The sequence below is a fragment of the Homalodisca vitripennis genome, chromosome X, assembly GCF_021130785.1.
Source record: "Homalodisca vitripennis isolate AUS2020 chromosome X, UT_GWSS_2.1, whole genome shotgun sequence".
Classification (NCBI taxonomy): domain Eukaryota; kingdom Metazoa; phylum Arthropoda; class Insecta; order Hemiptera; family Cicadellidae; genus Homalodisca; species Homalodisca vitripennis.
In genome coordinates this window covers 12,927,339-12,952,203 of record NC_060215.1, presented here as the reverse complement: position 1 = coordinate 12,952,203, position 24,865 = coordinate 12,927,339, and the positions used below count along the sequence as shown (strand labels likewise).

Below are 24,865 nucleotides of genomic sequence, written 5' to 3'. Positions count from 1 at the left end.
GTATACATATTTTATTGGCAGTTGTTTCGTATGCGTCATTGCCCATTAAGATTCTTGTAAACCTTTAAATCCATCGTTTCAGGAAAAGGCTGAGTACCTATATAAATTTTTTAAATTAACTCATTAAAAAACCGTTCTATTACCAAAAATCGCATTTTCTCGCTTGCTATGATGTCGTAACGCAAATTTCAGAAATAAAATATTAAAAAGAAACTTTTTAAAATGCGTGGAAAGAAAGCTAAATTACAATTCGCACCAAAATATAACAAAAATGTCATATTAGATTTATAACATTGTATTTCATGGACATTTTGAATATTGTATAATAGAACATTTTAAATGAAATAAACAGCATTGAAATCTAATAAAGAAAAGATTTACTGAAAGTATTAACGCTACAATAATTGTAAAAATGGGATAAAAAGATTATTTTATTACGTTTTGAAATGTTGTAACTGAGTTAAGTGAGTTTTCTTCTTTTCGATAATTAATTGTGGTAAGAGAAACCATGGTTCCAAAAGTTTCAAGTCCGTATGATCGAGGAAACCGTGGTTCACATCCATCATACAGAGAACAGAAAGGGGAACAATGTGACGAGGCCGCAGAAATGTGTGTCTGCCAGCAATAAGAGCCACCGCACGGTTTTCTAATCGTCGGGATGTAAAACGATGAGTAAACGATAAGAACTACGAACGTTCGAGTAGCTCTGGAAGGAAGTAAAACGACCCGAGGACGATTGGGTGTCAGGCGGCGGGGGGCGGCCAAGCTAAGTGTTATTGCAAAGTAAGTGAACCTGATAAGAGGTTTTGGACGCAAATTGGCTCAATTGTTACTGCAGCCTAACAGTATAATCTGAGGTTGACAGTAACTGCGATCTTCAGTACAAATATCCGGGGTTCGTGTCGACGCTGACCGGTAACCGCGATGTCGAGTCCACGAAACGGTCGCCAGTCATCACAGACCAGAACACGGTTAGCATTTAATCCGGCAATTTGTTTAATATTGATTTTGGCGAGACGGTGCCAGTTCCGTGCAGCAGCGATGGCGGGCGCTGCGCTCTCGACCAATCACAGCGCTGGATTAAATTAAACCCGGACTGCTGTCCCGTCCCCTGCCCCCTCACCGCCCGGCGTCTCCGACTTTAATTAAAATGTAAATTTATCCTGTATGGGGACTCATGTCGTCTCGTACATATATATTCTGGCGATTACCACCAATCCCAATCTGTGCGACGAATCAGCTCTCATCGAACACGTGTTATTGCAGTGTTTTTGGCGATATTTATGATTACCGTATTTTCAGTTCGGTTTAGTGTAGCTGATTTGTTGTTGATTATACGACATTGCATTGACAGTAGTTTAATATTCGCGAGTAAAACCTGGAATCCTCACCAAACACGTTATTTTACAAGCTCCTGGATTATAAAGGGGTATGAATAATGACGTGTATAATTTATTCATACAATAAACAAATCATAAAATAAAATACATTAAATAATATCATACAATAAAAGGGAGCACTGTAAAGTAGCCTATATGTACCAATGACAAGAATAAAAGAAAATTAGATAAAAATCACCTAACAAATAATAGAAAATAGTTAAACCTATAAAAATAATGTCAGCTGAACAAGCAATAAAATTAGCCATCAGCGAATATTAGGATTCATATTGTTATTAATTAAAATTAAAAATAAATACCAATAAAACACAAAACCCTGTTCAATAATCAATACCAACAAAAGTAGCGTAATGAGTATTACAGCAACAATTGAATTCAACAACAAAAGGCAATCGTGTTGTGTTTAACTTATGTAATAGAAGCAAAAATTTAGTTTTTGGATGTTTATAGCAGTTAAAATTTACTTATATACGTAATATTTCCTGTTTGAAGTGTTTGATATAATATATTACCATGCCTTCTCACACAGCTAGTTAAATACATATAGCTATTTATTGAAATATTATTATTGACGGCGGTAGATTTGAAAGAATGCTTGGGTTTCGGACATTTGCCAACGTTATGTTTTGCAAGAATAGAATACTTGTCTTCAGATGTAAAAAGACTATAGGGTTTTTAAATAGTTTATATTATCACTTTAAAAATTATTCGCTGATTGCTATAGTACTTTGAGTGATATATATAATTTTTCCTCGTTATTTTTGTTCTTATTATCTTTTGTCTAAGGCCATTTCATTGTTTTATATACATATATGTTGTTAATATTAGTAATGTTTGGTAAAATTAAACCTACTATGTTTCTTTCTTGTACTGTGATAGCATGTAATTAATATTTGTTGTTAAAAGGTGTATACCATATATAAATAATCACGTAGACCTATGAAAGCACAAATCGATTTATGTGGATAACTCAGCTAACAAGAATTGTTTTAGCTTCGGAACCTAAAATTTCAGAAACCATTGTTTTCCATTAACGCCAACCATAGACAATAACAAATTATAACCCTTTCTAACTCTTTTTACGCCTGAAGAAGAGGATAGGTTTAAATACTAGAAACGTAGTTTTAAGGCCTACTAACTTATAACGATTGTGAATATCCGAAATGTTATCGTTTCTAAATAACAAGTGTGTTATTGAATTTTATGTAAGAGAACTACACCATTTAATGTTAGTCACATAAAAAATTCCACATTTGAGTACTGACAAACGATTTAAGGATTAATTAGGTATTAACATTACATACACACACACACGCACGAGCGCACACACAAGCAAACTCTCTCATCTCACTCCTCTATAAATTAATTAGTTAGTTTAGCTACACTGTACCATTTTTATTTACTTTGTTTTGCCACCATACATAAAAACAATCAGTTTCATAGTCAAATTCAAGAAGCTATAGATATATATTCCTATACCTTCACTTTATTCTTAATCTATATTTAACACATACCCATCGTATTTTGTGCTGGCGGCTAGATGTAACTAGGCATAAGCACAGGCAGATTACCCAAATAGTCTTTTCTGTATTGTTATAATTATGTTATTGTGCAACTCATTAAATTTCATATATTTATAGATGCTAATTATTGTGGGTCACAGTCTTCAATTCTAAACAATAAGTAAATTCTAAATTTATCACTATTTATTACACTTTACTGCTCCATTTAAGCTTGAAAATTAATTGCCAGAACTCCAAAAAATGTATCTTCAATACGATAATTTAAAACTTCTAAAGCGGTATCTCATAAACTAGGCATACTATTCTGCTAAAGAATATTCAAGTAGTTAATATTTCTATTTCTCGTATGTCTTAGATCATAGTTGGCTTATGTATTATTTTTTATTTGTATTGATTACATTACGTGTTAGCTCTGATAAAATAAATGTAAAAAAGTGTACTTTCATATAGCGCCATTGTCCAAACATTCCGGAAGTAATTGCGTTATTGCTAAGTCAGCTCAGGAGTAATTAGTAACATTCCGTATTTACTATTTGGAAAGTAAACATTGCATGAGCCAATTACATTACAGCATTAATATTAAAACTTAAATCGAATGATTAAACATAATAATATTAATTTACTTTTAATCACAGGCAACAGCAAGTGTGATTTGAACTGAAGTAGTACTAAACAAAAGCAAATTTAAAATGTATTTAAGAACTAAACATTAAATAATAGTCCGATGTAATACTCTCAATAAATTAAACAACATGATTCAAACACAATATGTTAAGCAACTGAGGAAAAAACAAATTGCAACACTTTATTTAAAATTAATGGTCGCCTCACTTTACTGTGGGCAACCTAATATTACGAATTAACGCGTTATATAACACTTAAAGAAAGATTTAAATATCTGCTGACGTGCAATGCATGTATTATAAGACGACTAATCCTGTTGAGATTATTAATTCAGTGTTAATGTAAATTCTCTGGGCAACAAAAATGAAGAGATGAGTGACCCCAGTGTATGAATGCTCAGTGCCAACCTGCACCAGAGAGGCTGGGAGTGAGGGGTGTCAGTCAGTAGTAGATCAATAAGGCCACCTAGTACGAGACCCTTCGTTGTGCACGCCTGCTGACTGTTACTAACTTCGTCCCTGAAACTTTACTTCGTGTGCACGCCTGCTGACTGTCACTAACTTCGTCCCTGAAACTTTACTTCGTGTGCACGCCTGCTGACTGTCACTAACTTCGTCCCTGAAACTTTACTTCGTGTGCACGCCTGCTGACTGTTACTAACTTCGTCCCTGAAACTTTACTTCGTGTGCACGCCTGCTGACTGTTACTAACTTCGTCCCTGAAACTTTACTTCGTGTGCACGCCTGCTGACTGTTACTAACTTCGTCCCTGAAACTTTACTTCGTGTGCACGCCTGCTGACTGTTACTAACTTCGTCCCTGAAACTTTACTTCGTGTGCACGCCTGCTGACTGTTACTAACTTCGTCCCTGAAACTTTACTTCGTGTGCACGCCTGCTGACTGTTACTAACTTCGTCCCTGAAACTTTACTTCGTGTGCACGCCTGCTGACTGTTACTAACTTCGTCCCTGAAACTTTACTTCGTGTGCACGCCTGCTGACTGTTACTAACTTCGTCCCTGAAACTTTACTTCGTTGTGCACGCCTGCTGACTGTTACTAACTTCGTCCCTAAAACTTTACTTCGTGTGCACGCCTGCTGACTGTTACTAACTTCGTCCCTGAAACTTTACTTCGTGTGCACGCCTGCTGACTGTTACTAACTTCGTCCCTGAAACTTTACTTCGTGTGCACGCCTGCTGACTGTTACTAACTTCGTCCCTGAAACTTTACTTCGTGTGCACGCCTGCTGACTGTTACTAACTTCGTCCCTGAAACTTTGCTTCGTGTGCACGCCTGCTGACTGTTACTAACTTCGTCCCTGAAACTTTACTTCGTTGTGCACGCCTGCTGACTGTTACTAACTTCGTCCCTGAAACTTTACTTCGTGTGCACGCCTGCTGACTGTTACTAACTTCGTCCCTGAAACTTTACTTCGTGTGCACGCCTGCTGACTGTTACTAACTTCGTCCCTGAAACTTTACTTCGTGTGCACGCCTGCTGACTGTTACTAACTTCGTCCCTGAAACTTTACTTCGTGTTCACGCCTGCTGACTGTTACTAACTTCGTCCCTGAAACTTTACTTCGTTGTGCACGCCTGCTGACTGTTACTAACTTCGTCCCTGAAACTTTACTTCGTGTGCACGCCTGCTGACTGTTACTAACTTCGTCCCTGAAACTTTACTTCGTGTGCACGCCTGCTGACTGTTACTAACTTCGTCCCTAAAACTTTACTTCGTGTGCACGCCTGCTGACTGTTACTAACTTCGTCCCTGAAACTTTACTTCGTGTGCACGCCTGCTGACTGTTACTAACTTCGTCCCTAAAACTCTACTTCGTGTGCACGCCTGCTGACTGTTACTAACTTCGTCCCTGAAACTTTGCTTCGTGTGCACGCCTGCTGACTTCGTAATACAGACTCTGAAGTATCTGAGGGTCTAAACAGACAGCAATGAGGACGTGTCTTTAAGTCCACATTCACGATAAAATTGCCAAACTAGTATTCTATATTGTTGAAACTGCCCGTGATGGTGACTCATCCTATTGCCAGATCAATTCAAGGTGTGGATACATGAATGTGTTACTGCCCTAGAAGGAAGATCTGCAATATCTGCTAATACCATATGACTGCGATACGACTCAATAACAATTATCACAGCTCGACAAGCATGTAAGCTCTGTAGATAAGTTGTGGACATTTTTCTTCCATTAATTTTGGAAACTTCCACCCCTTGAAGGGATTTCCTTACCTGTTACCCCTTGTCTCTCTCCCGACCTCTGCTGCCACACGAGGGTGGATTCGACCAAAGATCTATAATGCATTTCACAAGCATCTCTGTGGTTAAAGACTTTGTGATGTAAAAATTGATTACTATAAAAGTTTCTGGTTGTTTTCGACGTAGCATAAACATTTAGCAAGGAAACAAGATTTTTTCCGGACATTTGCCTTCGCTCAGTGATACAAAAATCAGTAACACTACGTTTCGAGATCTGTAATCTGATCTGTTTTTCAGGTAAATTACTAACCTAACACATAATTACAGTCAGGAAAGTCAGAAATCACAACCACCATATCGTGTGTCAACTCCAAAATATGCACCTAATAAAAACTAACTTCAACATTTACATGTAAACATTGTTTTGTAAACTAAAATTTGTTCACGTTTATACGTATCCAACACCACTCACATCCAAGTGAAGTCATTCTTCATACATCAAGTGAACGAATGTCTAGTAACACCAAGTCTAACAAAGTGAAAAAAAAGTAAAAAAAGTATAACCATCCTGGTTATGAAAATCGGTGTTCATTTTTTTTAAAATTAAATAGGTTTTGAGATTACAAAGGAGACATAAGACACATGCCAGACACATTTGATTACGAATGCCAGTGTCATTATTTCCTACCCCTCGCATTTAAATTAGAACCCTAACATTACAGAAACATTGTTTTTGAACTGATATCAAAAGTAACGCGTAGATCCGGTTAACTGTTTGCTAGAGTTAGACATAGATATGTGGTTGATTACTTATATCTCTTAAACTCACTGTTAAGGAGGAACTTATTCGACTATTTCTTTTTAAGTTTCGTATAATAAGATCATTTCAGACAAAACGCGTTAGAAGCTCGAATAATAACAGATTTTTAGAGTGTAGAAAATAATAAAAAAGGTAACTTGAATTTTTGTCACCCTCGATCGCAGGTTACGAACTGTTTCCTGAATACAAAACATTGTTATAAACATTTACAAATCCCATTTCCATTTACTTTTAAATATCACTTACATGCAGTGTTCATAGCCATGAAAGTTGTATGTATGATAGAAAATAATCACATTACATTTTTATTGCTTCCATCTACTTGTTTCACGAACATTAAAGTGACAAGGTTACACATTTACTACTTTTTACTACACCAGCAATCCCTTACTTGATTTTTTGTTTTGTACCTAGTAAATCTCTCACCTTTCACCTATTAAATGCTTTAAAAGCCCTATGGAAGGTTACATAAAAAGCGTCTGGACTTAGGAGAATTATGAAACGGTGTTCTGGTGATCTGGAACGAGAAATGTGATCAGAGTCAGTGGAAACTCTAAATTTTGAATTGATATTGCAAAGGTATCAAGGATATTGATCAAAAGTAATCCGTAGCTAACACATTAATATGTGTGTGTGGGCACAAGCGTGTGTATGTGCAAGGAGATATACTGTATTGCTTGTTTGCATTTAGAGCAACGGAATGTGGCTGCCATAGTTATTGTGTTTCTTGACTTAAGTAAGTCTAATATGAGTTTGAAAATATACCATTAAGAGAAGCCGAACGAAAAGTATTCCAGGGATTTTCCTTATTTTAATTGTTCTAAGTTATATGAAGAATGCTAAAACTGGGATCGATATGTTATCAGCATAAATTGTAGTCATTGGCCTACTTACATATCAATGTTTAATTTTCTTAAAGAAAATTCTGATTTAAAGATCTTAAAATCCTAAAAATGTTATTATTTTCTTTATTAGTATTGAAGCACTTAGGTATTATTAAACTTAATATGTTTATTAACCTCGGAGTATGCGAACATCCCCGAATCAGGGAAAGTATAGTACTGACCTCTAGGATAGTGCAATCAATTTTTTGTCGTGAAAATTGTTTTCCTATTTCTATTAGAGTTATAGGCTTTTAAGGTAAATTTTCTAAGGACAGAAAAAATATAAAATTTGTTTTATCACTCTTCAGAGAACTACGGAAATGTAGAAAATTTGGTAACCAAACTCAAATAAACATAGCTGAATATAACATTGTAAATGTTGTACACTAAAATAATATGAGTAGCAGCTTCAGGGAGTGTGATGGTTCTTATTTACGTATGACTTAAAGAAATTATATTTTTAATGAAGTTTTGAAACCAAGTTATTTCATCCAGTCATCTATAATATACATTTTGTAAAGTATTAATATCTTTATCTTCAACAGTTTTTCTTGGGGCGGATTATAACTGCCTCTAAATTCTGCTTCACTCCTCGTGGATTGATCCAGAGAGAAAACACTTTGTTATATTTACTGTCTTAAGAAAATATACGGTCTAGTAAGATCGAGGTTAGATTAAGTCATCTTTTTACAGTAATGTGTTCGGAAAATGACTGTACTGAGAGATTTTCTCATCAATAAAGAAGTTGAAAAAGAAAAGAATTATTCCAATTACATATGATTTTCTTAAATTATATTTCATTTAAAAATAATGATTTCCTTAAGTATTAAACGTATAAAAGTCATGTTAACCCATAAGCCGTAACTCATGTAGGCTTATGTAATGTACAAATTCCAAATTTGTATATATGCCGTTTTTTATATTGGCTTTATTAAAACTGTACCGAATTGCCCTTTTAATGCCTCGTAAAGTTGTTAAAAATACATTTTTCTACTTTTTCTTCATGAAAGTTATCTAATAAGTTATGAATAAATTTAATTTATAATAATGAGATAATACAATATATTCTAAGCATAGAGAGTAAGATTACGCCTTAAAACAAACACATGTTGCGAATGATATGCCAAGAACAAAACACATATGCACACACATACATGTATTTGAACGCTACGTGGTTAACATGGACTGATGTTATTATTATTTTGGTTATAAACTTTTTCTTCTTAATAGTAGAACGCACAGAATGTTACAGCCTGAAAATGTAATACTGTTAAATGTTGTAAAATTAAAACTAGCTATAACGAATCAAATTATCCTAAAACATGTGTTGGAACATCATTCTTTAACAGCAAAACTCAATCAATTAACAGTTATCTTAATAACAAGATACAAAGAGACAATAACTAATAAAGCGTTATTGATTAACACTTATGTTATGTGGCAAGCGTGGTGCCAAATCAAACGTGACAGGGCAACCAAATGGAATCATTTAGCAATTAATAATTACTACGGTTCAATAACAAAACTGAAGTGGCCATATGTTTCGAATAAATTACTAAACCTATGATTATATTATCTAGATCCGAACTTTATAGGCGTACTTAACTTTCTGATGATTATGACGCAAAAAACTATCAATTAAAGTATGTATTATCCACATTTAGAACGGCGTTATGTGCCAATTATATATGATGTGACATCAAGTAATAAGTAATAATAGCATAGTTATAGTAATTATGATGCATTTTATCAAACATGTAGTATACGTTTTTTAGTTTCGGAATAAGCCAATCAGAATGGATGAGCTTTATTACAAATAAACAAATGAATGAAAATGGTTCAGTTCCATTCCTAAGTACAAAACTGTTTACAGAATATCTTAGCAGGCCCAGAAAAAGTTGTTTTATTCTTAATAACGGATTAGTAACGCAATATTTACACCAAGACCTATAAATTACGAGTTCGAATACGATTTATCAAATGAGTAATGAGTACTTATGAGTACTTATGCAACTGAATTTCGGTTTGAGTGATTACGGTATCGGAGTGATTTATATTTACATTTTTACGAACATTTCGGTAATAGCCTTTAGGATACAATTTCTAAGGACTGGAAACCTTTTATACTACTCCAGGAGAAGGGTTAGGAATTTGCAGCACATTTGGTACATCTGATAATCTAGTCCAGAAAAAAACTGTTGAAAATAAGGAAGGCTATAAACATTTTACAGTACAGGTAAATATAATTTATGAAAAATATGATTTGCTTTAAACATTGTAATACATATTTACTTTCCTTAAATTATTTTTAGTTAAAATTTGTATCTACTAAATATAAAATAAATAGAAACATGTCCCTCTCCGAAGATATAACTAGTGTAAATGCAGAACAATCTTATATTTTATTTTGGGTCCAATTAAAAAATTGCCTATTTTATTACTTTAAATGTCTGTATTTCTTGAATAGTACAAACATACGTTTCTTCTACGGTTTTCTGTCTGCAGGGAAGTTACCAGAAACTTATTATTATTATTACCAGTAATAGATTCAAAATAAAAAATATTTTTCCCTCAAAACCATTTATTGACTCACACTATTAGAGCCAAAACACGAACAAAACTACGAGGCCGGACCTTATTTACATCCGAAAAGTAAGTAAAATCATCCGAAAACTGAGAAGAAATCTGTATTTTTGTTTGCTATTCTATTGATGTTTATTAGTTTTATTTTGTCTTCGAAATTAATTAGATTTGTTCAGTAAGAGATTTAAGAACTTTATATAACTTTAACATTAATGTCATGTAAAAATAACAAAAGAAAGAACAGTTATAATAAGAATAATAATAAAAAAAGAAAAATACTATTAGCTGGTCCTTAAATAAAATTAAAATTGAGTTTGCATCTACTTATGATGAAATCAATAGGATCGTGTATTGAGGTCTTCGTTTTTCAAAGCTATGAGCCGCCTTATCTTTTTTCACCATAAAACGGTAAATAGCCTACCTAAAAGGTAACAATTAGAAGTCTAACTAGATGGGTAAGTATGTCATCCATCCAGTTAAACATGTATGTATATGTTCCTGTTTTAAATATTTAAGGAGGTTTCCTTGTAAAATTTTATAGTTATAAATTTCAACCCACATTTGTGAAAAAAATTATTAACCTTATTATCAATATATAAACTATTCAAAAGAATCATGATTGTGAAAATATTATCTGTATTTATAAACATCAGGATATACATTAAATATATATTAAATCAATGATGGCATTTATTTAATGAAATAAATACATTTAAACTGATATGACTTTAATATTCACTTAAACAGACATAAGTGTTTTGAAACGGATAAGATTTCCTAATGGCAAACCGTCTGGTATTAAAAAACTGGCATTTTAAAAGTTAGACTGGACAAAACACATAAAATATAATTTAGCTGTTTGATTGTTGAAATTTTTCAAAAGTAACGCACTGCATGCCGTTGGTATTAAGGATCAAAGTTGTTTTGTACCTGATTATCGAGATTATCTAGGGGGAATTACGATAGAGAGTCAAAACATAGTTTGTTTAATGCTATTAACTAGAAACGCTAGTTGGTGTATAGCAGTTCCCATGAATATATTTGTGACTTTGTGGCTCATATTTATTTCATTATTTTCTTCCACTATTGAGTGTTTCACCATTCATTCATTGAATTACACCGTCCACGAAAATTTTCAGTAAGAAATATATAAGAAACGCTAATTTATAGTGAAAAGATTAGTGTCTTCTAGTTTTTTTTTTTTTAGAGAGAGATTTTAATTTTTGTTTCCGTATGCCGTGGATTTGTAGGAAAATTGTGAGGATGGTAAATAATTATTTCTCGGTATTATCGTCAAGTACTTGTTCTGATTTTTATTAATTTTTAAAACAATTGTTTGCAACGATCAAAGAAACAAAATCAGTTAGATCATAATAAGGAAATAATACAAAATGTTGACACTAACTTCTATTTCATGACTTGGGAAATAGTAGAATTAGAAGACAAATATTTCATACACATACGTCTCCCTATTTTGAACCTTTTCTGTTGTAAGACTGTACTTATCTCCTGCTTTTTTTTTTCATTGCTTGAGTAACAACGTCCCCACCCTAGGGTTGTTGAAGACTGCAGCCATCGAAAACTCTAGCGACCAGACCTCAGACTGCTGCTTTGAATACAAACCCTGGAATTATCGAGAAAGACCGGATATTGAAAGAGGGATAATAGGGCTCTAGCGATCCCCCACTCATCAAATTATTGTGCCCTTAATGGTCATAATTCCGCTTGGAAAGGGCCAAACATTACAATATTATTGCTAATCAATAATTACTCCTTTTCTGAAGGGTCGGTAGGCTATTACGGCCCCAAAAGGTGTTTCAAATAGATATGCATAATTTCTTGGACTAGTATTCGAAAGGGTTCAGGTTTTTGGGACCAAGGTTGTTGTCAAGATAATTTTTATAGCAAGAATAGTCCTATACGTGTTAGAAGATTTTTTTGACAGTGGAAGGATTGTGAAGGAAACAGGATCTTTTCAGACATTTGCCATCGTTCAGAATTACAATGCAATGAGTAATGTTACGTTTCGATATTTGCAATCTAATCTCTTCTTCAAGTAAATGCCTAAACTAATCCATGAATACAATCTAGCTTAAAGTAAACAAAACCAAAACACACCCAAGCGTTGTGACACGCGTTAGTCAGGAACAACAGCAGCCATGTTGTGTGTCTATTCCACGCGCACTAACTCTAAAACATGCACTAATTTTGGCATTGACCTGAAGAAGAGAACAGATTCAGATCTAGAAACGTAGCGTTACTGATTGTATTGTTTAGTCTTATTAACATGTCAAAATTTTATTTATGTTGTCTTTTATTAGTCCGACTACAAGAAGGCCAGTAAGAATGGAATAATGATCTATTGCACCGACAAAGGAACATTATTGAACCAAATTAACTATGCTCAAACGTGACAGTTTGGCTTTTGATTTCGTTGACACATTTTAAAAAAGACCAAGAGAGTTAACCACCAGGTTTTAATTGAAGTTTACTTCTGATGTGTTTCGTACCAGCTTCTAGAGATTCGAGAATAATCGAAACATAAGTTATCAAGATACCTAGGGCCTAATCGAGCTCGACGACAACGTGATGTTATTGACAAGATCTTTCTGCTTTTGATACAAAGAGATAATTAATAGTTCGTTATCTTCAGATCCGATCGTATTGTCAGCCGTACAGAATGAATGGTGAAGTACTCTTAACGTTAGTGTTAATGACTAAGGATAATCACTTATCTCGCGGACCAGACGATTTCCTGGATCAGCCTCGTACGGCAGGAACTAAACATTCTGGTGGAACTAACAAGACTTCTGTGACAGCTTTGGAATGTCAATCACAGCACTTCCGTCCCGTCCTGTAGTCGGAAGCATGTTCATTTTACATAGGCCGCATTGCTTATCCGGAATTCAAGAGAATTTCATGGAGGTTGGGATATTTTCATTTTCAAGAAGTACCTCACAGTTGGCGCTAATGAGGTGTTTGGAAGGATCTCTTTCTACAATTTACCTGGAACCTAGTATTCATATGAAAATATCATTTATGCTACTAACACGTAGTTATAATAAGCGTATCATGTTTAAACCTGTTATAAACGCAAAAAATTACTATATTAAATTTGTGACCCATAGAATGCAGAAGATTAACGAAAACTTAAAATTTTGGTTTCCTGTTTAGATAGTCCGTGCGCGTTCTCATATACGATTAATGACCTGTCTACAGCAGTAATAATGGACATTGATCGTCTATAAAATGTTGTAAGGTTAAACGATCAATGTATATTATCTTTGATTTGTACAGAGTGATAACTAATATGTCGTAACAACATTATGTATCCACGTGGAGGGCACTGATAACACATAATCTGCCTCGTTTCACTAAAACGTAGCAACAAAGTAACCCGTGAGATTGCACTAATTGCCGTAGGTGAAATGGGTTAAACCTTTAGTTTATCAAACAACAATGGTATCGCCGGTCTTTGTCTATTCAGACTTTGTAGTGACATCAGGACTAACCACTCCCTGCCAGAAGCCGCGCACCACGAAGCACAAATATATTAACAGTGATCCTGGCTACACTGAACAGGGAACCAGTTGTGACACAGCTTCGGGCCTATATGAGACTAGAAGCGATGTGAGGTTGCGAGATAAAACTTGAACAATTTAGATTGTACTGTTACCAAACCCACTGAGCAGGCCGTGAGATTAGCCATTCACCTTTAGCTTCGTGATACTAAGAGATAATAAACGAAATCACGTTCTGAGACAAGATTGTAAAATTTATAGACTGTACTGTCACAAACTCACTCAGGGGGATGTGAGACGAGCCATTCACCTTTAGCTTCGTGATACTAAGAGATAATAAACGAAATCACGTTCTGAGACAAGATTGTAAAATTTATAGACTGTACTGTCACAAACTCACTCAGGGGGATGTGAGACGAGCCATTCACCTTTAGCTTCGTGATACTAAGAGATAATAAACGAAATCACGTTCTGAGACAAGATTGTAAAATTTATAGACTGTACTGTCACAAACTCACTCAAGGGGATGTGAGACGAGCCATTCACCTTTAGCTTCGTGATACTAAGAGATAATAAACGAAATCACGTTCTGAGACAAGATTGTAAAATTTATAGACTGTACTGTCACAAACTCACTCAGGGGGATGTGAGACGAGCCATTCACCTTTAGCTTCGTGATACTAAGAGATAATAAACGAAATCACGTTCTGAGACGAATAAGAGGGATAAGCAACGACGTGACCTTGTGAGAAAAGACTCAAACATTTAGATTGCACTGTTACCAAACTCACTTAGCGGGCTGTGAGACGCGCCTTGGAGCGACATTCAGACCTACCTTCGTGACACTAAGAGACAAGACACGACGTGATGTTCTGAGACAAGACCTGTATACGTGATTACACCATTTCCGAGCTCTTAATTAAACGAAGAAAGTGACCGGTCAATTAGAGTCAACCGCAATTAGATTAAACTGTTGTCGGAGCCTCATCCAAAACAACTCGGGGTTAATTAATTGTTACATTCGATAATTAGGCCTCTGCGGGGTAAGTGAGCCCAGACCTTAGTATATTACCGCATTTAATTAACATATTCGGCGACAAGACGAGAACAGTCTAATTGCGTATGCCAAAGTTATCTCGTGTTTTGTTCCGAAAGGTTTTGTTTTATATGACGAGACGGATTATAATGACCGAGTCCAGGACCGGGCGAGGCGGCCGTGGTGCGGCTTACAACAAGAACAAGTCGGCGGGCTAGAGGGAAGTCTACGCCCACCTCGCTGCCTGGCCGCGACGCCCACATATGCATATATAAAATTAGTTTGGCAGGCGGTGGAGCGGGTTGAGGTAATGACAGAGCAGAGACGTCCGCCATCTTGGACCGGCGTGCCTGCTAGAAGCGCGCCTTGCTAGGTTAGCTGGCACGCTACATTATCCTCGGCTACTCTCTGCATACTAAATAACTTTTTTACGTCCGCCCCACACCACACCATGCCATACCACGGCATGCCATACCACGACATGCCATACCATGCCACGTCGGAATCAACCCTTGTCTCTTCATTACGGAGTGCAAGAAAATACATAAAGTATTCAAAGGGGATTAGTCTAAAACTGTATCATTTACTGATTGGGCTCAATTAAATAGGGCGATTCTCAGACACAGGAATTTACATAGAGTTAATCAAACGACCGTTAACTAACTCTATGGAAATGATGGGCCATTAAATCAGACCACACGAATCTTACGTGGGTTAATATCCGTAATGTATGTTAGTAGAAATCTTATACTATAATCCGTAACGAAATGTAAGAAAAACTAAATCTTCTTTTACACCAACCTACTCGTTATACGGCATTCGCTAAGAAAACAAATGCCGGAATAATGATTTTAAAAATAAATAAATGAAACATTATATAAATATAAGTTGTGTAGTTTGAATATTGTTATGTACTTGCTGATACATTGAGTGTATGCATGAAATTTAATGCTCAAAATTCATTACTAATGTATTCATAATTATCTCAAAGCTTTGCTCATCAATAAAGTATATGCATGAAGTGTAAAGCGCAAACACTAATGTATTTGAAATAGTCTCAAGGCTTTGCTCATCAATAAAGTATATGCATGAAGTGTAAAGCGCAAACACTAATGTATTTTAAATAGTCTCAAAGCTTTGCTCATCAATAAAGTATATGCATGAAGTGTAAAGCGCAAACACTAATGTATTTGAAATAGTCTCAAGGCTTTGCTCATCAATGGAGTATATGCATGAAGTGTAAAGCGCAAACACTAATGTATTTGAAATAGTCTCAAGGCTTCGCTCATCAATGAAGTATATACATAAAGTGTAAAGCTCAAACACTAATGTATTTGTAATAGTCTCAAGGCTTCGCTCATCAATGAAGTATATACATGAAGTGTAAAGCTTAAACACTAATGTATTTGAAATAGTCCCAAGGCTTTGCTCATCAGTGAAGTATATGCATGAAGTGTAAAGCGCAAACACTAATGTATTTGAAATAGTCTCAAAGCTTTGCTCATCAATAAAGTATATGCATGAAGTGTAAAGCGCAAACACTAATGTATTTGAAATAGTCCCAAGGCTTTGCTCATCAATAAAGTATATGCATGAAGTGTAAAGCGCAAACACTAATGTATTTGAAATAGTCTCAAAGCTTTGCTCATCAATAAAGTATATGCATGAAGTGTAAAGCGCAAACACTAATGTATTTGAAATAGTCTCAAAGCTTTGCTCATCAATAAAGTATATGCATGAAGTGTAAAGCTCAAACACTAATGTATTTGAAATAGTCTCAAGGCTTTGCTCATCAATGGAGTATATGCATGAAGTGTAAAGCGCAAACACTAATGTATTTGAAATAGTCTCAAGGCTTCGCTCATCAATGAAGTATATACATAAAGTGTAAAGCTCAAACACTAATGTATTTGTAATAGTCTCAAGGCTTCGCTCATCAATGAAATATATACATGAAGTGTAAAACTGAAACACTAATGTATTTGAAATAGTCCCAAGGCTTTGCTCATCAGTGAAGAGTATGCATCAGGCATAAAGCTCCAATACTCATAGACACACCGATATGAATTTTGAGACAATTTTAAAAACTGTTTCAGTCATATTATTGTTAAAGGAGATAGTGTACCCTTGACCGTTAAGGTCACCAAGTATGTTGTTTGAGACACCTGCACTACAAGTTAGAAACATTAGTCAAATTTGGCCTCAAAAATACAACAATCGCTATATGACTAATTAATAAGAGCATACAACAAGACAGCCCAATATGTATAAAGTGACGCGTCTAGAGAATAAACGAAATTGCTGGAACAAATTATAACTTAAAATAACGTAAACAGTCGATACGTAAGGAAGCAAGCATCAAACTAGTTGAAGGCGTCCATCCATCAATAGTGCATGACCCTATATCGTGTAATTGCCCTGGCGTAACAAAACGCTAGAAAACGCCGACTTCGCTTACTCGTAGCGCCGGAACTTACTTGGTAATTTGTGGTATTACTTGAACGCCTTGACAAATAATTGCAACTAAATCATCAATTCAACAGCCCTGCTAATACCGATTGTAAGATACTATTGTACCAAGTTATCAAAATGAAGTGAGTAAAAAGTGTATACTTTCTTAAACTGTATTTCAGGAACGGACGTACAATATATAATTTTATGGATCTGTTTGAACGTACTCTGATGCAGAGCGATAGTATTTTCAGGACCAGCCACTGAACTAATAAGAGATACAAATACACACACACACACACACACACACACACACACACACACACACACACACACACACACACACACACACACACACACACACAAACACGGACAAGAACATCGTTTGAGAGTGTAGGGAATAAAACTGTTTTGCGTCGTATTAAAATTAATCTATAAGTTTACAATACGAAAAAATAGAATTTATTCAATTGACACTTTTCATCAAAGTAATTACAATCTTGACTCTTAATATCCAATACAATGTGGTTGCGTATTTTTCTCCAACACACCCAAACCATTAAATTCTCTAAACTCTGATCATCATCGTCAAACCTGGCTGCTCACATAATTAATTAATGAATAAAAAACGCCTTTATTAAAGAAGCGGAGTTAGGGCTATCAACCACAAAACATAAGTAAAATAATATGATATAAGTAATATCACATAGATATTCTAGTATGAAGTGCACCAAGAACTGACCGTCTAAATACCTGCATAGATTTTAACGTGGGGTTTTAACGTGTTTGTTGGTGTTCTATGATTATTTTAAAAGCCCAAAAATAGCAAAACATTTTTACATGAGTTGTAGTGAAAATTGTATTACTAGACATGCAACTGTCATGAAATTAGGTAAGGACTCTGCTTAAATTTATTAATTTTAAAGCAGCATAACTTTTGATATAAACATGGCTCATGGATTTGCTCACGACTACAAAGTTTTAAAAATTACGTTTCCAAAGGGAAATAAGCAAAATTGTCTACACAAGGGAATACACCCAGAGTATCCCGTGGAAGTAAAAAGCCTTTAACTCATCGCCAGTTATCATTTAGCTTTGCACGTGAATTTGTCTCGTTTAATTCTTTTATAAATGTTTTTAGCAATAAAATTTTGAAAATGACTAAAGGACGGGTAGGAACATAATTTTATATTTGTTCCTAAACAAAAATAGCGATCTGACAAAAGCAGTAGCCATTTATACATTGTGACCTATTCAAATATTTACCAGCCGTTTATGAAAATAAGCTTAGAAAGATGAAGAACAAATTCATTGCTAACTACGACTAACTACTAATGTCAATGAAACAATTAAACATAAAAGAATACTATCCTTTAATTTGTTATAAAAGATTAATTTCGTCGTTTTATATAAACAATTCTATACATTATAAGCATAAGCGTTATAGAATTTTAGATGTGAAAAACACTAAAACTTGTAATCTAAAAAAGATATCGAAACAAAAAACCAGTAATCCCAATAGTGTGGATACTGAGCTGTAGACGCCACGTCGTAGTTATAATAAAAAACAAGTTGTTTTTTAATAATACGAACATAAGTTTTCATTGTGTAACTGTTAATACGTACAGCGTAACTCCTTTTATACCAACAAACAATTAAATAATTCCATCACATTTATTGTAAAACATTATATAAATAGAAATACCACATGGAGAAATATTCAGGACGTCAACATGCAAACAATAAACAATGCGAAGTAGATTTATTAATACAATCCAATATGTCATCATATTAAAACATACCACACTTATCTCTGATTTATTATTTATTTGTATGTAAATTAAGATTCTTTAAAAATAATAAGTTCAATTACAGACATCAATTATTTCCCTATTGCCAATCTTCTCGATATCATAATAAGAAAATAATAACGCGTAACGCTATTCTATAAAATATCATATTGAATAAATCAATAACTTATTTATATATTGCGACATTTCTGTAAATACACAAACTCATCAGATGAAGTGTATAATATAAGACAATATTCTAAACAATAAAACTAATTTGTAATTTTTGTGGCTAATAACGTTACATATCGTTCTCTACAAAGTTTTCGCCCATCAACTCTATTCTCTATATTGGCTAGTGGTAACCGTTCCTTACTATACCAACTACCATTACTATACTAGCTTCTATACCAAGTTAAATGATACTATCCAAGAGTAGACAACACCATAGGAGGTGAGTGGTGGTTGTTATCTTGATCTGTTCGTATATAAGGTCACTTATACACTCAGTAAAATTTAAGTCACTATTTCAATGAACAAGGAACGTATATTAGTGCAAAGTAAATGCTAAAGGAAATGAATCACGAGTTAAGAATTCATAATTTGAGGTGAATTAACCGTCTCGCCTGCACTCTTGGTCGGAGATGCCAGGTGCAATTGGGGATTGGGACACTTAGACCCTCATTATCCGGGGTCCGTCGCGTCGTCGGTCGGTAAAATTACCGAGTGGAGGCCCTGGGGCAAGGGACCAAGTCTCGGGGTCCGTGTCACTGAAGACCCCAAATATCATAGGGCAGGAAAAAGGGTTAAGATTTGAGCAACCTTTGACGCGACTGAGTACAGCTAGATTAAGCGTGCCAAAGAGTTTAATATCAATCGGTATTTGGTAATGAACTCACCCAAGTCAGGGTTGACAAAGAAGGAGTTGCACGACAGTGATTAGAACAATAACAATTATATCACTACACAACACACCTGCACACACTAGAGAAGGTGCAAGGCCGAGGTATAATCAGTATGGGCACTTCCTGTGGTGACATGGCACGTCATCTGAGTACAGACACCAGTATAGGCACTTCCTGTGGTGACATGGCACGTCATCTGAGTACAGACACCAGTATAGGCACTTCCTGTGGTGACATGGCACGTCATCTGAGTACAGACATTAGTATGGGCACTTCGTGTGGTGACATGGCACGTCATCTGAGTACCGACATCAGTGAAATCATTGCAATATCGATTACTACCTAGCTGCTCCTCAAGCTTTTTTCACTGTGAACAATATAAATAGGAAGAAACGCTAAATGGAACGCACCTTAACGAGCGTTCCCGTTCCAAAGAGTCCATATACTTGCAGTGGAACTTCGAAGTTCTAGATTGTGTAGAAGATAAGATTAAAACGTAGTCGGTTACAAATCAACACTGTACTCTATCAACGGGACATGATGTGGTCAAATTTAATTGAGTACATACTTATTCTCCATTTAAAATTGTATTACATAAAAATTCTAACATCGGAGTCAAATTTTAATTTGTAAGTAGCAAATACAAATGTAAGTATTATTAAAACAAAACGTTTGTTAGCATTTGTTTCGAGATCTACTTTGGTTACTTGGATTAGTATGTTTCTAAGTTATGTAAAAGCGTTTACCTTGCATATATTTTTGTTTTTAATTCATATTTTACAAATGTTCATAGATTTTTCTTATTGTTTATAAATTAACTAATTGTTTACTTTTTAATTGATTTTGCTTTAAATGTAAGTATCTAAATTGGAATACTATACATAAATTTGCCTTTATAATTATCGCTTTGAAGTAATAGCAACTATTACTTGACTGGATATTTTAATATAGAATATTTTTGTATCGAGCTAAACTACGAGACTACCACAGAAAAAAATGATTTGATTCTCAAAGAAATATAAACACATGACTAATACATACTAACTTATTTATAAGCAAATAATAAATAATAATTATGATTTGTGTTACAATTTAAATTTTGTGGACTAGGATAAAAAAGCCATGTCATAAAAAAATATCTATAGTTTTTAAATTTGAAGTAAGACTTTTTAATAAATCAACAAATTTAATATACATGTTTTGTCGTTAATGAATATATATTTAAGGAAGCTATGTTCAGTCTTTTGTTCAAAGTGAAGGTTGTATTGTAACTGTTGTGTCGGTTGTAAAGACCTTGTGTTCCAGAACTAGGATCCGGATGTATCACCTTTATGCCCACCGGATGCGTTAACTATGAAACCAAGGAGCCAGAATTAATTATGACGTCATTCTTTGTTCATTATTTTTGTGCAATCTTTTCCCTTTCAATTTATACGTTTAGAATAGACGTTGTTCGTAAACAAATTACATACCACAGTAATATCATGTTTTTCATTACTTTACTATTAAGTACTGTTGTAATAACTTTAGGATAAGAGACATTTAAGACAGTACATTTGTAAACAATGTGACCGGTTATATTTCTAAAATTAAACACGAAATTTCTTATTTTGGGCCCCTGAAAGTAATATTTAATTGAGCATGTTCTTGTTTTGAGGTTAAGTTTTCATATAATGATTAAAAATGCAATAAACGTACTCATGTGCTGTAAATATAGTTTTAAAAGATAAAATTGTATCTCCATTTATTGTCTATAAAACTGTTTTTGTGTTAACAACAAACAATAGCCTATTCTAATGTAACAATTTGTAAATGGTACACTCTTGACTTGTTATTCGTGACTGATTATTTGTAATGGACACGAAAACTAAATTATCAATGTACGCATTTGTATATTTACATTACATAAGTTTATTAATGTTTAAGCTTACGCTTCTAAGATTTAATCAATATTTATTCTATTTTTAGTAACACTTAACTAACAATTGAAATTCCGAAATTTTATTAAAGGACGGTTGCATAAAAAAACGTATGATAAATTCACGTCACAGAAAATAATTAGCAGTTATGTTTAGTAGTTAAATAGAAAATTACACATTCAAAAGTATGAGTACTTTATAATTTATGACTTAAAACTGATATTTCCCCTTAAGCTTTTGATGAGGTACGATAAACTATGAACGGCTAACAATATGGTTATAGTAGTAACAGCAATATGGCCATATTAGTAACAATAATATGACGATAGTAGCAACAATAATATGGCAATAGTAGTAACGGCAATATGGTAGAATCTTGTGCTTACGAATGCTAAATCAATAGAGCCAAACTCAACATTTGCATTGAGTCAACCCTTCCTACTGTAGCTGTATTATGTTTAGTGTATATTAAATTGTTTCCACAAAGATTGTGTGGTATCTTGTATTACTGATAACACTGTATAAAGGATAAAACAGTGTTTAAAACCAACCGTTGAGTGAATACCATTCTTTGTATCTTTATCAGATTATCCAATAGAACCAATATAAGATTATCTCAAAATAGCAAATAGTTTTCCTTCTGAATATTCGACGAAGTTTGGCAGTTTCAAATAATCAAGTATTCATAACTTTGATTTTACTTTTCTTTCAAAACCACACATAACACTGTGTCAGCTGTGAGGGGAGGTGTCGACCTTACGACATATTCACATCTCGTGGCACTTTACTCAAGGGAGATGTTTTATTTTGTATTTTAAGAAATAACGCTTGTAGGAGTGAAACGAAGAAGAGTTTATTTTTAAATAGGATACTACTCTTAATGATGACTAAACTGGCAATATGTGTTTCAGATATTGGATAAACCACAAAACTGGTGGCCAGGAATATCGAGGAGTCACGAGTTCTGTGAAGTCCGGGGAAAGCCTACTTCACTCTCCTGCGAACATCACCATTACCGACAAGATTCCATTCTGTGCCACCACCAAAACCCTGTTTCAGGATTAATGTTGCAAAAACAATATTGCTGTTGCTGTGATATTAGGAATAAAACAAAATATTGAAACCCGTTATATTATGTCTGTGTATGTATTTTCCTGTGTGTAAAACTTTACGATGATATAATTAAAACACAAACCATATTTTCTTGACCTTTCTGACCTGTTATCCAATAAGTTAAGTGTTGAGGAAGTAACTGTAATAAGGCGGTCCTATCACGTGCACTTGTGCACCGGTATTACGTTGCGTAATATCAGTCTCTTAAGATTGAAGTTAAATTCCACGAAATCACAAAACTTGTTAAAACCATATTAAAAATCATATCAGAACAGTAGAAAAAATTTAAAAAAGAAGCTTGACTTTATCATAACTACGTACACATGTACCATAATTGGTTTGACGTTATTGGTGCTCTTCAGTATAACAGAGTTTCAATATTAATTTAAATCCATTAGTAATGTGTTATACTATAAAGAATTACAATTTAATAGTGAATTTATGTACTTAAGTGTAAAAGGCACCACTAAGTTACATAAAATTTGACGGAACATGAAATGTAATTATAAAAACCCAGTATCCAGAATAACAAAATATTGCACAAAAACTGGTAGGAAAGACTACAGTGCCATTAAAACATGAAGGTGTGATTATTTTTGCTGGAAAGGTCTACCGAAATTCCATAAAAGTATGAATTAACCTCCTTGTCATTAGCTCTTATAAAAGTAAAGTAATCCGTGATTAGGTCATAAGATAAACTAGTTGGAACAATTTATTTTGGTTTTACTTCGTTTCCCAAAATGTTATGGGGGTTAACTTCTATTTTTAAAATTCAAGTACCATTCAAAAAGGAAGCTATGTTATATTGTCCTTACGACAAAATATTCGGGTGTATATACGAAATTTCAGGTGTTATGACACAGAAATCAATATAACAATAACTTTTTGTAACTAATAAAATTTAAAAAACTTGGGCCATGGGGTAGGTACTCTCAATTTGTTTTGAAGAATGTTTTCTTTACCTTTTTACATTCTTGATGGTGAAAGTTTAAAATTAGACACACCAACCATCATTTTGTATTCCAGTTGGTTGACTATTCCAGTTTTCATGTACAATTTCATAAAATCATGAAATCAAAATCAGCGGTCAAATTAAATTATTTTAATAACATACTGGAACAAACAAACAAAAACAGTTATCATTTCAGTAAGGACAGAGTTTAACAGGTCTAGAGGTTTTGAACGAACGTTTTTAGAGAAATTCAGTTCAAAATCAGTGTCCAAACAAAATATGATATTCCTTAAGTAGATGGGTAAAAACATGTCATGTTAGTAGGATTGAAGCTCATTTTCAGCGTTTTTAATTTTAAAATGGCACACTACGAAATAAAAATATCATTATAATACGTAAATATATTTATATTTTGATCTTGGTTTTACACGTTGAAAAATATGATAAAAACTATTGTTTCTATGTAAAAGAAAATTAATTTTCAATAGCCACACTCTACGCTTATATTGTAAAATAGAAAATTATTGAAAAAATACGTAGTCTAATACATTTTCCCTATAGTTTCCTTAGATAAATTACAGCGGATGTTTTTGTTTTCATCTAATGTAACCTACGTGTTTAATAGTGTTTTTGTGATGATTTAAAACTCGACCAATGCTATGTGTCCTTGTTGAAATCAGTTTTATTATTGTTTGGACAGTAATAGATGTTGAAATATTGTCACCTTTTAAGTGTGAAAACAAACAAATATTACATTGATATTTGTCCTACTGCAGTGTCAGACTTCTGGTTGATATTTTACATTGTATCGTATGTTAAACCTTCTAATCAACAATATCGCATGAATGATATGACGATATTAGCGTCTTTGATCGGAGGATTGATAGAAGCTTCATCTAAGTGTGAAATAGTGTTTTAACCCACACTATTTTTATTCTCACACCTTGGTGTTATCGAATGACAACCACGACGTCGGAGATCGTGCCTTCCCCGTGAGGCTGGAACACGTCGTTGCTTCACTTTCTCGATATTTTCTATTGTTTGGAACGACCGCTATCGTTACCATCGCAAGCAAACTTCATGTTCTTTCGAGGTAACAAACGAGGGAGGAAGACATGCCTGAGGTTGA

General features: G+C 34.1%; 1 long non-coding RNA gene across 1 annotated transcript in view; it reads left to right on the top strand.

The window, feature by feature from the left end:
- The window catches only part of LOC124368481, a 50,251-nt gene extending 27,450 nt beyond the window's left edge, over positions 1–22,801 (top strand). The window contains exon 3 of the long non-coding RNA XR_006922949.1: positions 22,583–22,801. This is a non-coding gene — a long non-coding RNA (uncharacterized LOC124368481). The remainder of the gene's footprint in view (positions 1–22,582) is intronic.
- The last annotated feature ends 2,064 nt before the right edge of the window (positions 22,802–24,865 follow it).